Source organism: Lagenorhynchus albirostris, chromosome 14, assembly GCF_949774975.1.
Source record: "Lagenorhynchus albirostris chromosome 14, mLagAlb1.1, whole genome shotgun sequence".
NCBI lineage: Eukaryota > Metazoa > Chordata > Mammalia > Artiodactyla > Delphinidae > Lagenorhynchus > Lagenorhynchus albirostris.
This window is the reverse complement of record NC_083108.1, coordinates 25,302,468-25,316,709: the sequence shown is the minus strand read 5'-3', so window position 1 is coordinate 25,316,709 and position 14,242 is coordinate 25,302,468. Positions and strand designations below refer to the sequence as shown.

Below are 14,242 nucleotides of genomic sequence, written 5' to 3'. Positions count from 1 at the left end.
AAACTAGGAGAAAATATTTGCCATATAGATCATAGATAAAGGTTTAATATCACTAGTATATTTAAAAAACTGTTAAGAATTGAGGGACAAATAACCAAAACCCCAATAGAAAAGTGGGCAATAGAAAAATGGGCAAAAGGATGGATTACTTCAAAAGGAATACAAAAATTAGCCTTAAATATGTGAAAAAATATTCAACCTCACCACAATAAGATAAATGCAAATTAAAACTACACTGAGATACCATTTCATACTCATGAGATTGGCAAAAGTTTCAAAACTTGACAATACCTTCTTTGGCAAGGTTATGAAGAAACAGGCAGGCATGCAAACTGGTACAATGCCATGGAGGGGTATCTGGAAATATCTTACAAAACTCCATGCACATTTGCTCTTTAATCCAGTAATCCCATTCCTAGAAATTTACCCTGAAGATACACTTCCACGCATATAAGACACATGCATAAGCTTTGCAGCATTATTTATAATCATTTTATGGTCATGCATAGGAGAGTGGTTGGATAAACTATGGTATGCATACACAGAGTACTATGCAGCTATAAAAAACAATGAGGAAGACCTCTATGAATGGTATGTTTTCCAGGAGACTGAATGCATAAAGCAAAGTATTTAAAAAGCATATATAATATGCTATATTTTATGTAAAAAAAGAGGGGAAAAATTTAAAACATATATAAAAATGTGCTAGTTTTTACAAAAAGCAATAGAAGTGTAAGCATCAAACGATTAAGTTGGTTACTACAAGAGGGGGACGGGATAGAAGGAACACAGGAGAGAGTGTTCTCTTAGTATACCTTTTTGTATAGTTCTGACTTTTGAAAGTATGTTACTATTCAACCTAGGGAATTCCCTGGTGGTCCAGTGGTTAGGACTCCATGCTTCCACTGCCGGGCGCACAGGTTCAATCCCTGATCAGGGAGTGAAGATACTGCATGCTGCACAGCACAGCCTCAAAAAAAAGAAAAAAAAAACCTCAACCCATTAAAAAATAAAATTAAATCAATAAGAATGGGAAGGAAAAATCCCTAAAATTGAAAGAAAACTGATAAAAAAATGAACCTAACTGTATTTCAAATAAATATTATAACCACATTGAAGAGCAGGAAAAGAAAAAAGGAAAGAAGGACTAATCCAAGTTACTTATGAACACAGCAAAGGCGGGTTAGAGTGAGGGAAGAAGGTTTGCTGATTGTAGCGGTGTGGGTGAAGCAATTCCGACACTATTTTAGATGTAATATAGGATTAAGCAAATGAGTGAATGCGTTGGTTTGGGGAACCTGGGTTTTCACTGTGAAAGAAAGGCATAAATATGGTATGGGGGAGGACAAGAAGCAACCCTGTGGAGGTGGATTGGATTTGGAAGTACCGGTGTGGACTCATAATCTCTCACATATGAATATGTAAACGTATATGCATGTTTATGTGCACGTGTGTATACATATATATGTATTATGAAAGTTATGTATATGTGTTTATACATACATGTAGTTCCTAGTTCTGGCCCTTGAAGGGGCCAAGAAGCAAAGACACTCAGCAGCAATGAGCATACCCAGAGCCCAGATCTTGGGCTCTAATACCATTCCCCACTAAAAGGAAGCGGGGTCTCTCAGAGAAATGACTGATTTCCAGCCTAGCACCAGGCAAGTACAAGACGAGCCTGGAACCTCTTGTTATGCCAGGAAGTAAGAAAGTGCTCCATGACAGGGATGGTGGCGTATCAAAATATCACGGGAGTTAGCTTAGAGGGGCTGCTATGGGTCAACTCTGGGGCAATTTAATCGCCAAAATAATTGAGTACAGTGAGAAATAATAAACTCTTGGAAAAACAGAAATTCATGAGATGGACAAATAAATACATTTTATTGCTTACAATAGTAAATGTATACTGCTTACAATACAGATAAATTCTGCTGCTACAGTAGAATGCCAAGGGCCAATTGGTAAATAGGGAGGTAATGCTGGAGCTGGAAAAGCATCGATTTGCAGCAACCATCGTGTTAACAATTGGATCAGGCAAGAGTCATCGACGGGTACTACACCTCGGGGGAAATCAATGAAGAGCAGTGTACTTAAAAGTGTCTCCCCATAGGCTGCATACTAGTTATAAGGGAGAAAAAACACAATCCTCATATAGTGGAGAAATTGGCAATACCTTGACTGGGAGATCAAGATTAGATCACCAGTGAGGACCAGCGAGTGCCTCCTGATGAGACTGCCTGAGAAGAACCCAAGGTTGTCCAGGCAGGATTCTGCCAAGAATGTATAACCTGAATCTAATGACAAGGAAACATCAGACAAACCCCAAATGAGGAACATTTAATGAAAAATAAGGGGGCATTTGTATCTTTACAAATCTCAAAGTCCTAAAAGACAAAGAAAAGCTGTGAAAATGTCTCAGATTAAAGAAGGCCAAAGAGACATAACAACTAAATTCAACACTCAGCCCTAGACGGGATCCTCGGTGGAGACGGATGTGCCATAAAGAACATCCAAAGGTTAACTGATGAAATTGGAACACACCACGTAGAGTGGTAATTAGATAAAAGTATGCATTAATGCTACATGCGTTGATCAACTAATACTATGGTTATGCCGGGGAATATGCCTATTCTTAGGAAACACATACTGAAGTATTTAGGGGTAACACCCTCAAGTGGTTCAGACAAAATGTGTGTTTGTGTGTGTGTGTGTGTGTGTGTGTGTGTGTGTGTGAGAGAGAGAGAGAGAGAGAGAGAGAGAGAGAGAGAGAGAGAGAAGAGAGAATGATAGGTAGAAAGAGACGGCACAGATGATAAAGGAAATGGGGTAAAATTTTAACCATAGATGATTCTAGAATATAAAAATGTAAGGGTCTTCTTTGTATTGTTTTTATTTTTTGCAGTTTTTCTTTAATCTGAAATTATTTCCAAATAAAAACAATTTTAAATGTATGTTCCATTTGAATGACGTTCCCTTCTCTGCAGGTGCAGACCCTCCTCTGCCAGGAGACCCCAGGCAGGCGGCCAGGCCAGGGGGCAGTTCAGAAATCAAGCCATCTGGGTTCAGTGTGGCCTTGAGCCAGTGTTTTTCCTCTCTGTCTGCGCTCCTCCTCTGCAGGGCCATACCCACCTCCTGGGTTGTTAGACAGTTGAAACAGGTTATGCTGGTGGGCCATGCAAAAGGCAGGATCACCGTGAGCTCTGCCAGGAGCAGAGCTGAGAGCTGCCTGCAGCTCTGAGAGCCATAGTGCCCTCCCGCAGGACTGTGACGCTCTACAGGCACTGTCCCGGGCTAGCCTCTGGCAGACTGAGCCTCTGTATTCTTGCTCCAACCCTGACCCCCACTTTTCTTCGGCTGGCATCTCCTCTGGGGCCCACTCCGGGTGGCTCTCTTGGCACCTTGCTGAAGCCCCTTCTGGTGAGGGATCAGATGGCATTTCAGTGTGCATTCAGCATGGCCCCAGATTTCCTCTCCCAGAGGAACCCGCTGTGACGGTATAGTTCTGGTGAAAAGAATGGTGGTCCCTGGAGAATAGGCTGAGGACTTTCCTGGAAGCCCTGAAATGGGCCCTAAGACCAGGTCTGCCCTGACAAGGATGCTGGGCCTCCTCCTTTGCCCCCGGCCTGCCACGTGGGCAGAGGCGCTGTGCTGCTGTCCCCAGTTGCCCCTCCAGGCTCACTCTGCACCTCTCACTTGTCTCTGTCCCCGGAGGCTGACCACACAGACCAGAGCAATGGCCCCTTGCCCTCTGCCCTCCGTCCTGTTGGCTCAGCCAATGGAGGCCCCGGAGGAGCCTGCAGGGAGAGAGAGAGGGAGGTTGGGTGTTAATGCCTTGTCCCTCTGTCTTCCGGGGCACCTCAGGTCACAGCCCAGGCAAGGTGGTCCCCAGCACAGCACCCCCGCTCCCTCTGCTTTCAGCAGCCTCCCTCCCCTTGCCCCTTCAGCCCCAGAGGTGTAACCGCTGCACTCCCCCGTGTCATGTGGGTTCTCTATGTCCTGTGCTGTCCTTTGGTCTCAACTCTCTTCAAATTGCTCACTTTGAGTCTGCCACCTGCTTCCCGCCAGTCCCTGCCTCGTGCAGACACCTGTGGAGGGAGGTCAGGCCCTCCCCCATAGACATGTCAGGTGTGTGTCTGCCCTTGAGGCCCCATTACCACGCTCAGTGAGGGGACCCACCACGAAGCCATTCACGTTGCAGAACAAAAGCAAGGGCTGCCACTTCAGCCTTCTTCTGAGGCTCACGGCTTCCCGTTCCAACTCTATTTCATTTTTTCATAAGTTACTGCTAACTGAGAAGCATTATAAGAAGGGAATTAAAAGAGAGAAAAGTTGGTGGAGGAATGCCTTTTTTGTTTGTCTGTTTGGTTAAACCTTTTGTTATTAATTCTTTAGGAGCCTGATTCAACTACAGGAACGTGCGGCAGAAGCCGTTCTTCAAAATTAGTTCCGAGAGACACGCAGGCTCTTTATCATTCATTCTCTTAAAATCCAAATATTAGCTAATGCCTCTTGCGCCGTCAGAGTGGGCGACTCCTCTGATGCATTGTCCTGCCTGAAAGTGAAGAAGGCCTTTCACGCCGAGGCCTCTGTCAAGTCCCTCGGGTCTCCTGCTCACACCGTGACAAACCCTGATGTGCTGTGTTGGAGACACTTGCGGGCCCAGGACAAAGGCCCAGGGCTGGGTGCGCAAGGCTGCCCCTTCCTCGGCCCTACCCAGCACTAGAGCCCCCCATCCCCTTGGAGCCCAGGGTGGCCTCGAGCAGAGCAGAAAGGCCCCTCCTGGTCCCAAGAGTGTGGTTTCCCATATCCAGGGCCAGAACTGATGTTGAAGGAGGTGAGGGGAGTGATGACTCTGGGGCCCCGAGGCTTAGCATTCGAACTGCTTTGCATGTTTCCTTGGATTCCCCACTGCAGCCTTCATCTCTGGAAGGAGCACCACAATGCAAAGGAATTCATTTAATCTTCCAGGAACAAACAAATCTGGATTTCGGCACTCTGAGCTCTAGAGTCACTGAGAGGTAACATGGTGGTGTTTATAATCAGGCCCGGAGGAATACCGTGAGGTTCTTAGCTCAGTGGAGGCTCATCGTCCTTGAGGACTGTGGGTGGGACCAGAGCCCCCAGCTGATAAGAGTTGGCTAAGCAGGGTCTGTGCCTGGTGGCCTGGGTTGCAAAGTAGATGAATACAGGTCCCTCAGGAGTTCTCCTAGCTGGCTGGGAGTGAGGGAGACTGCACAGGCCCAGTGCAGGGGCTGCAAAGTGTCAGAGAAGGCAGAGATTCCTGTACACTCAGTGAACCAAGGAGGGCTTCCTGGAGGAGCTGGGCTTTGACAGATGGTTAAGCAGTGGAAAGGAGAGAGGAGAGGAAAGGGCAAGGAGAACTGTGAGTGAAAAGCTCAGAGGTGGGGGTGGGAGTGAGATGGGGTGGGAAATGGTCAGAGGCAAGGCTGGAAGGACCTTGCCTGCAAGCAAAAGTATGAATTCTTTCTTCCTTTTGTTTCCTTGAGCAATCCAAAATTCACTATTAATCTCCCAAGACCTATCTTGTTGATAAATGTTGATTTCCCCTGCACACCTGTTCATATTTCTGATGGAAATGTATTATAAAATCACTCCATTCTGCTGGTGATTACCACGGTAATCAGGAACGCCCACCGGCAGGCCAGCACTCCTCTGAAAACAAGATTCTGCAGATACAGGCTTTCATTTCACTTACGATGTGCTTGGGGAGAGAGGGAGTGAAGCAGGAGTGGGGCAGGGTGTAGGGGGATGGTCTCCTTCTCTGCAGAAGTCTTGGCAGACAGCATGGCCCCCAGGGCCTGGGAGGGCTCTCCAGGAAGATGGGGGCCAAGTCCCTGGGGGCAAGTCCTGCATCCCTTGGTGCTCTACAGTGCGTGTGCAGATGGGGACAGCTTTGCAGGATCCCAAGCCAGGAAAGGATCTGAGCTACCAGGTGCCCAAGATCAGGAACCTTGGCTAGAATTTCATTCAGTGTCCCACCTCTGCCACAGGAACCACCTTTAGGTCTCCTGGAACGTTGCAAAGATACCGTCATCATCACTATTATTATGATTATTTCTCCCTATCACAGGATCATAGCTTACAGCTTGGTAAAAAGCCCCAGATGTTTGAACTGTATTATTTAGTCCTGATGTAGTCTATTTTAAATTTTCAAGACCTCCAACCAGACTGCTGGGCTTTAAATCCCAGCTCCACCACTGGCTGGCTGTGTGACCCTGGGCAAGTTACTGCAACTCTTTGCTCCTTCTCACCTGTGAAAGGCAGATAATCCAAGTTTCTCATGCATAGGATTGTTGTGAGGGTTGAGTTCATACACGTAGCATCGTTATAATATGCCTGTCTTAGAGTAAGCACTCAGAAACGCCTGGGATATCGCAGAGCCTCCCCTTTCAGTGGACAGGGAACGGGGAAGACTGAGACTGCAGCTAGTATCCTGGACTTTGCACAAACATCGCCTCACCTCCTTCTCCTGACACCCCCGTGTAACCCTCTCTGAACAGTAGGCAGGCTGGAGCCCCAAAGCCCCATCTGCGTGGTGACAGTGGTGGATCTGGGCTGGAGCCCAGAACCCCTGCCTCCTTGCCCACAGCTCTTTCATTTTCCTTCCCAAAGATGTTGCTTTTCTGGCCTCTGGCTGTTCACCCCCAAACTAGGACCCAGTCATCCCCTTACCCTGACTGCAGTCCTGGGAAGCTAAGGCCTAGTGAACATAGGATGCTGGAACAGTCACATCCTAAAAGTCTACATCCTAAAACATCTACAGCTCTCAGTCACTCCTGTAATTGCCCACACATGTCAGATGTTGCCTAATGAAAAACTACCACCATAATCATACCAGTAGTTGCATACATCGCTCTCACTGTTCCAGGCTCTACACTACCTTCTCCATTTAATATAATAATATGTGTCATCAATGGAATTATTTTACATTGCACCAGACATCATATAAGACAAATCAGCCCAGGAGATGCGGGCTCTGCCTTATAGAACTCGCCCCCAGCAGCAGCTCACAGGCCATTATTCGGGGCCCTGCAAACTCTGTGCTGTGATAAGGAAACTCCACCAATTTGATCCTTTATCTGGCTGCAGGTTGAGGAAAGATATTATTTCAATCAAGATAATGATTCTATTTCTTGGACGGAAATGAGATTTTTTTTTATTGCCTCGTGGGTGTGACACCAAGATCCGTCTTGGGGCTTGAACAGGTCACGCACAAGTTAGAGGGTTTTCTTGCGACCCGAGAGAGAATGTAAACACAATGGAGAGCGGAAAAGAGGAAAACATACACGCCAGGCCTATGAGATGACAAAATAAGTTCTACTTGGACATTTATAGGCATTAGACAAAACCTGTGGAACCAAAATTCGGAAGATAAGTGTGCAGTGTGAGCCCGACAGGCTGCATGTCAAGCGAGGTAAATGGCCTATAAAGGTAATAATGATAACGAAGCATAAACCAGACGCAGCTACGACAGCAACTTAAAAGTCTCCTAAACCTGCCCGTCACGTAGAGTAGACTTCCTTGGTAACTTTGCTGACAGACTGCTCTTTCAACACCTCCTAGGACAGGGAGCTCACCAGCAAAGGAGCCCACGCCATCGCTGACCAGCTCCTATGTTGAGAAAGTATCTCCAAATTACACAGTGAAGTCATTTCATAAAAGGAAACCACGGTGAGAATTCACAAGGTGCTGACACTGCAGTGGATCTAAACACACTTTGGAAACAATACACCTTTCAGTGAGCTATCAAACGATACGCAAATGACATTAGATGATAAATGCAGTGAGACGGCAATGGTTTGAATCAGTGAATTTCGTGAAATTTTAAATTATTTAAAATATTTGGAAATTTCAAGGACTGTAGCACAGCATCTCAAGCTCTTTTATAGGTGATTTGCTTTAATGAGGAAATAATAATAATTTGCAATTCTTATATCAATCGTTTATATAGTAACTCTAAGGAGTTTGGAAATGTTTATAAAGGTTTTATGCCTTTTGAACATTCCACTGAGAGCTGACTTGGTGAACTGCTCTCTCTCCAAATAAAAGGTACATTTCAGCTCAACCTCTTCTGGAAAAGACTCAGTCTTACTGATTGATACTTGAGGACCAAGTAGGTGGTGTCTTACTGTACTGCAATCAGACTCACCAAAACTTTGAAATCTAAACCACACCATTGTCAATATGTGTAGACTATCATCGGCAAGTAACCCCAAATCTGGGTAATATTGGTTGTCACCAGGGGAGGAGCTGGACTGCTTGCAGACAGAGGTGGGAAGGAGATTTTTCACAGTACACTTTTTGGTACTTTTGCATGTAGGGCCATGGAACTGTATTACCTATTAAGAATAAAATCATACTTTTGAAAAGCACATAGTTATTTCAGTGAAGACAGACTTTGACACCATTGATTTCTATTTTAATGCCTATACTCTTAAAATGCAATGAAAATTACTGCCAGGTTAGGTGGAAACTACATTTGGCTGTCTTCACAGCAGTGATGCTCATGGCAGGGTAGTGAATGTGACCAATGCCCCACTCAGACCCTTTTTCCTGCTGGGCACCCAGCCAAGGAGAGACCTGCCTTGACACATCTTTGCTCAGCTCCTCCTTCCTGACCCTGCTTCCCTCTCCCTTACAAGCTTTCCCTAATGCTCTCTTCTGCTACATCGTGTGCACCTGAATTCTTGTCTCAGGCTCTGCTTCTAGAGAACCCAACCTAAATCAGTCACCAATGGCTCCAAGTGCAGCCCTCCTGCATCTTTCCAGAGGATTATCCCTGGTGATAGAAGCACACATGAGCCTTTGTCTTTGAGGGCAGAACCATAACCATTTTCCTGCCCAGTCAAAACCACCAGTCTGATATCATACATCCCATGAAAGGCTGCACAGCAAAACGGTGACCAGCCACAACAGAGTTCCCACAGCCAGACCCGGTGGGACCGCACAGCACTCTCCTTCCCCAGGACGAATGAGAAGGAGGCAGGGGCAGACCCAGAAGGCCTGCTCCCTAATCAGACATCTAGTGACGTGCAGTGGAAAGTCAGTGTGAACATCAGCTCTACCAGCTGAGCAAACTCGAACAAAATATTTAACTACCGCGAGCTTCGGTTTCCTCATCTGCAAAACGGCACTACCTGACGGAGGCTTGGTGAGGCTCAGATGAGGCAATACAGTCAAGCGTGCTGCAAACGGCAAGGCTACCTAAATACTGGATGTTGTTCCTGACATTTAGAACAAGCAAGCTTCTCCTGCTTGCTTGGAACTAATAATTAATTAACCTTTGTTAAATAAATAAACCCCAGTTGCTCCTCATACTGGGCATAGTACCTTGAGCTCCCTGTGTGAAAAGCAGCTCCAGGGAAAAGCAAGTGGACATGGGGAGCACTGTCCTGGTGGCTGTCCACCTGGAGCTTAGGGTATGTCCCCACCGCTGATCTCAAGATCCTTAGTTGCAGCTATCTGGAGAAGGCTGTATCTCTCCCTGTCTCTCTCTCTCTTTCTCTCACTGAGATACAAGGAGTACGCCCAATGTGAATTTCCTGTTATCTATCCAGTGTATATATTAATCTCAAATACAACCTCAAACTTGTTGAAAAATCCATATGGCCATTTTCACATAATGAGTCATAAACTGGCAGAAACTTAATTTTACTTACATAGATGAGGGACACTTTACTCCATCGTGATTCTTTGTGGAATTCATGAAGCCATTTCAAGCCCTGTACCATCTGGCCCTGCCCAGTGTCACCAGTGTTTCCTCCCTTCCCTCATTAGACCCATGTCTATGACATCCTCCATGTGAGCCATTGGGTGCTCCCATCCTGGCACCTGTGCCTTGTTCTCTTCCCCCTGGAACAGCCTCCCTCCTCCATCAGCCCAGCTCGCGTCTCTTTCCCCAGGAAGCCTTCCCTAACCACTCTCACCACCAGCATTTCTGCCTGTGCAATCCGGGCCAGAGCAGGACGTATGCCCTCTCATAAAGTTCTCTCATGGTCTCATGTGCAGATGTCTTCTCTTCCCACACTGGACTGACAGCTCCTCCAAAACAGAGCCTGAATCTGATGCTTCTTTTGTAGTGCCAGGTGCCTGGTGAATTCATAATATTCTCCGATTGAGTCATGGATTGGGTCATAGGATTGGCTCTTAGTTTAACACACTGTTAAATGGCCTATATGAGAATCTACTGTTCTAAATAAGGTCACCCTAGCAGCAAACCTGGAACTGTACAAACTGTCTGTGGCCCCAGTGTTAAAAAAAAAGTGCACATCCTCCTCATACCAGAGGAGTCCTGCTTTCCTCACACACCAGTCAACCACAAGGGAGCGACTCTCTTTAGTGAGCCAGTGGGTACACCCTCCACTCAGAGGGCAGAGCCAGGGTTCAAACCATGCACCTTCACAGCCTTACACCTCTGGGTCCAGCCCCACCCAGCCAGAGGCACCTTCCAGAAGAACCAAAAGCCCGACTCCATCAAGGTCATGCTCCCTGCCCCAAACAGGGAAACCCACCCACTTCCCAGGAACATTGTCAAACCACAGACCTAAGAAAGCAAAATTCAGACTCACAAGCAACGACGCCTTCTTCTTAAATTTCAGGCCAGCAGTTTTTCTGCAAACCTGCTCATTTCCTGCAAAGAGAAGAAAGGGATGGAGAAACATATTAGCATCTGCTCTGGGTATCCTTCAGCTGTTTCGTGGCCGACCTCTGGCTTCTGCACCTTCTCTGCATTCTCACTCCCAGCAGCACTCTCCCCTCCCAAGAACAACGTGTGCTTGCTGCGGGGGCGTCCCTGGCAAGATCCCCCCTCCTGCGGCCACGGGTTCAGCCCACGTCGCCTCCCTCCCCCTCCCCGGCGCCATGCCAGTCTCAGATTGACCACTGCCTCCAATTCCCTGAAGGCGCTGGGCTTCTTCCCACTCCGGAGTGAGGCCTCCTCTTCTGTAGCATGGGGTTGCCTAGCAACCCCGCTCGCCAGCTCAGAAGGCCCTCCTAAATTGGACCTCACAGCACAGGGCATCTCCTTGTACAGCTGCTTGAATCTTAACAATCTGGTTCTGAATAATAACACAATGGTAATTGCATGCATGGGCCCCAAACTACATTTAAATAATGTTCAAGAGCTGACACAAACCAACAGAGGCCAGAAAATGCATTTCAGAGGTCGACTGTAAGGCCAGGCAGGACATTCGGTGAGGGAGGGAGTTGACACCAAAGACTTGAGTTAATGACAATGCCAACCTGAACTGTGAGTTCTCCTGCCTTTCTGCCTGAGCATGCCATCACTTTAATGTGTTTTAGGTGAGTCTGGGATCTGTAGAGCCAATTAATGTCCACAGGTAGTGATGCTTCAAGACAGGACGCCCCTTAGCTCTGCAGCAGCGTATGGAGATTTCTGGAGGGGGTGGGGGTGGTGAGGATACAGGACGAGAACGGAGAACCGTGCCTGAGTGATTTCCCTTGGCTTTTACAATCGTGGCTAAATACATTTTAGGAGGTAAGAGAAAGAACCTACCAAGCAAGAGTGCAAAGCACTTGCTACCTCAGCGAGAGACAAATTCAACATGACTGATGTGTTTCAGGATAAGAAGTGAAGGCGAAGAGGCCTTGACACTGGCTAGCACGCAGACTGAAGCAGCTTAGGCCACGTGCACACAGAGTCTAGCCTTCAATCTGTGTCCCTGGCAGAGGGTAATGAAGAGCTCTGCTCAAGGCAGGAGTCCTCACACGCGGGGAGCGGCAAGCTGGCAATCTGCTCCTCGTGGAGTGATAGCAGCGAGGGCCAGCTGATCACCCCTGATAATTTGAAAGGCTGAAGCACCTTTTTTTAAAAGCTCAAAATCGTCCTGCAAGGGACTTAAACAGATATTCACACACCCATGTTCATAGCAGCATTACTCACAGTAGGCAGGAGATGGGAGCAACCCAAGTGTCCACGGGATGAATAGGTAAACAAAATGTGGTCTATGCATGTGATGGAATGTTTTTCAGTCTTAAAAAGGAAGGAGATTCTGACATATCCTACAACATGGATGAACCTGAGGACATTACGCTAAGTGAAATAAGCCAGCCAGAAAAGGACAAATGCTGTATGATTCCACTTATATGGGTATCTAGGGTAGTCAGATTCATGGAGACAGAAAGTAGAATAGAGAGGTTACTGGGAGCTGGGGGGAGGGGCGGGAATGGGGAGTTCATGTTTAATTTTGGGAAGATGAAAAAGTTCTAGAGATGGATGGTGGCAATGGTTGTGCAACAACGTGAATATACTTAATGCCACTAACCTGTACACTTAAAAATGGTTAACATGGTAAATGTTACATTATGTATACTTTACCACAATCTTTAAAAAATCCTCCTGCAGTAACAGTACAACATACACAGCATTTCTCTACAAGACTTTTGTCCACTTCATCTTGGAAGTCAAAATAGCCTGTGTTGTTCACAAGCTCAGACAGGGAGACTGTCACCAGGACTCAAGGGCAAACTAGGCAGTGTGACTCTGGGCCAGGGAACCCATGGCTTGTAAGCATGGTGTTCCTGCAACGTAGTCACAGATGGAGGTGTCTGAGCATAAGGAACAGGGTCTTCTTGTGACCACTTCCTGAAGTCCAAATACCATCACCCCCCAGAATGAGGCCTCCTTCCACCCAGGAGTCCCAACCCCCATGCCCCGTGCCTGCTTCCTCCCCGAGGCACGTGGACTCATTCTTATCCTTGCTCCCTGACTAGAAAGCCCTTTCCAGTGGCCTCCACCTGACCTAATCCTACTCTTTCTAGCGGATCTACGTCAAATTCCACCTCCTCCAACCAGCCTTCCAGAACCTCCCACCTCTGCTTTCTCCGAACGTCACACAGGAGCAGTCAAGTACTTGCTTGGGAACTATTCTATCCTGTCAGGAAGGTTTGTCTCTCCCCACAAATCTCTGAAAGGAGCCTTGGACAGAGATTGTCACTAACATTTTTTGTCTGCCACGGGCTCTGAGCACACGGTGGGCTGTTCCCTGGAGGCTCTGGGAAGGACAACAGGCCTTGCCTCCTTTGTCAGGAAATCCGGCCACAGCTCCCCTGCCTAGGCTACACAGCATGTCTGCTGGCTGCACAGCCCTCGAGCTAAATATTCCAGGCGGGCGTGCAAGTCCCTCCAGCCATTTAGAGGTGTAACTCAATGTGTGCAACAAACAATTGAGCATTTACAGACTTTATTAATTTGGAAAGGTCATTAGAGCCAACAGCTTCCCCAAGTTGAGAGTGAATGAATAGCATGGATAAGTTTTTTCAGTGTCCTGATTTTTTTCTTGGAACGTGCTCTAAGCCTCAAAAAATAATGGTATAAGGGGAAAAAAGGGGGAAAAAAAATCCAGGCTTGCGAGACAAGGGGAGTCGACAGGAGCTCTGGACAAGCCTCTTTCCCTCTCTGAGCCTTAGTCTTCTCATCTGCACGTTGAGGGAGTGATTGCTAAGGTCACTTTCAACTTAAAAAGTAAGTAAATAGGGCTTCCCTGGCGGCACAGTGGTTGAGAGTGCGCCTGCCGATGCGGGGGACACGGGTTCGTGCCCCGGTCCGGGAAGATCCCACATGCCGCGGAGCGGCTGGGCCCGTGAGCCGTGGCCGTTGAGCCTGCGCGTCCGGAGCCTGTGCTCCGCAACGGGAGAGGCCACAACAGTGAGAGGCCCACGTACCGAAAAAAAAAAAAAAGTAAGTAAATAAAATTATGATTCTAGGTGAGAATGTGAAGTTAGCAAATTTACAAGCTAATAGTTACCCACCCCACACCCCATCATCCTCCCAGGTGTTGGGTACCACTTCACCTCTGGAGAGATAAGTTTCCAGTTCATGGCCCCTCAGCCAGGAAAAGGTCCTTAATGATTTCAGGTGCCTTCCCAGACCCTGACCTGGGGGGTCTCAAACCCAACAATCTGGCTGCCTTGCTCTCATTAAGGAACACTCCAGACTAATGACTTGTTTTCTTGAATCTCCAGGAATGGCTGGAAATGGGCCAAAGGGCATCACCCCAACTCCGTCTCCACAGCCCTTGGCTCCAGGACCAGCCGGTGCTATCTGTCAAGGGCCAGGCCTCTGCACGGCACACGCTCGTGGTTCTCCCCAAGGAGAGAAGGAAGCAGCGGTCAAGGAGCAGAGGGTTCTGGCTCCAGCCTGATGACACAGGGAGAAACAGTTGGCCCTTGACCAGGCTGTGCAATCCGACATCCCTCCCTT

General features: G+C 47.4%; 1 protein-coding gene across 2 annotated transcripts in view; it reads right to left on the bottom strand.

The window, feature by feature from the left end:
- Window positions 1-14,242, bottom strand: part of ZBTB7C (zinc finger and BTB domain containing 7C) — a 379,305-nt gene that overhangs the window by 133,373 nt on the left and 231,690 nt on the right. For both annotated transcript variants that reach the window (XM_060170299.1, XM_060170302.1), the window contains one exon: window positions 10,590-10,651. The gene's annotated coding sequence lies outside the window, so the exon portion shown is untranslated. The remainder of the gene's footprint in view (window positions 1-10,589; window positions 10,652-14,242) is intronic.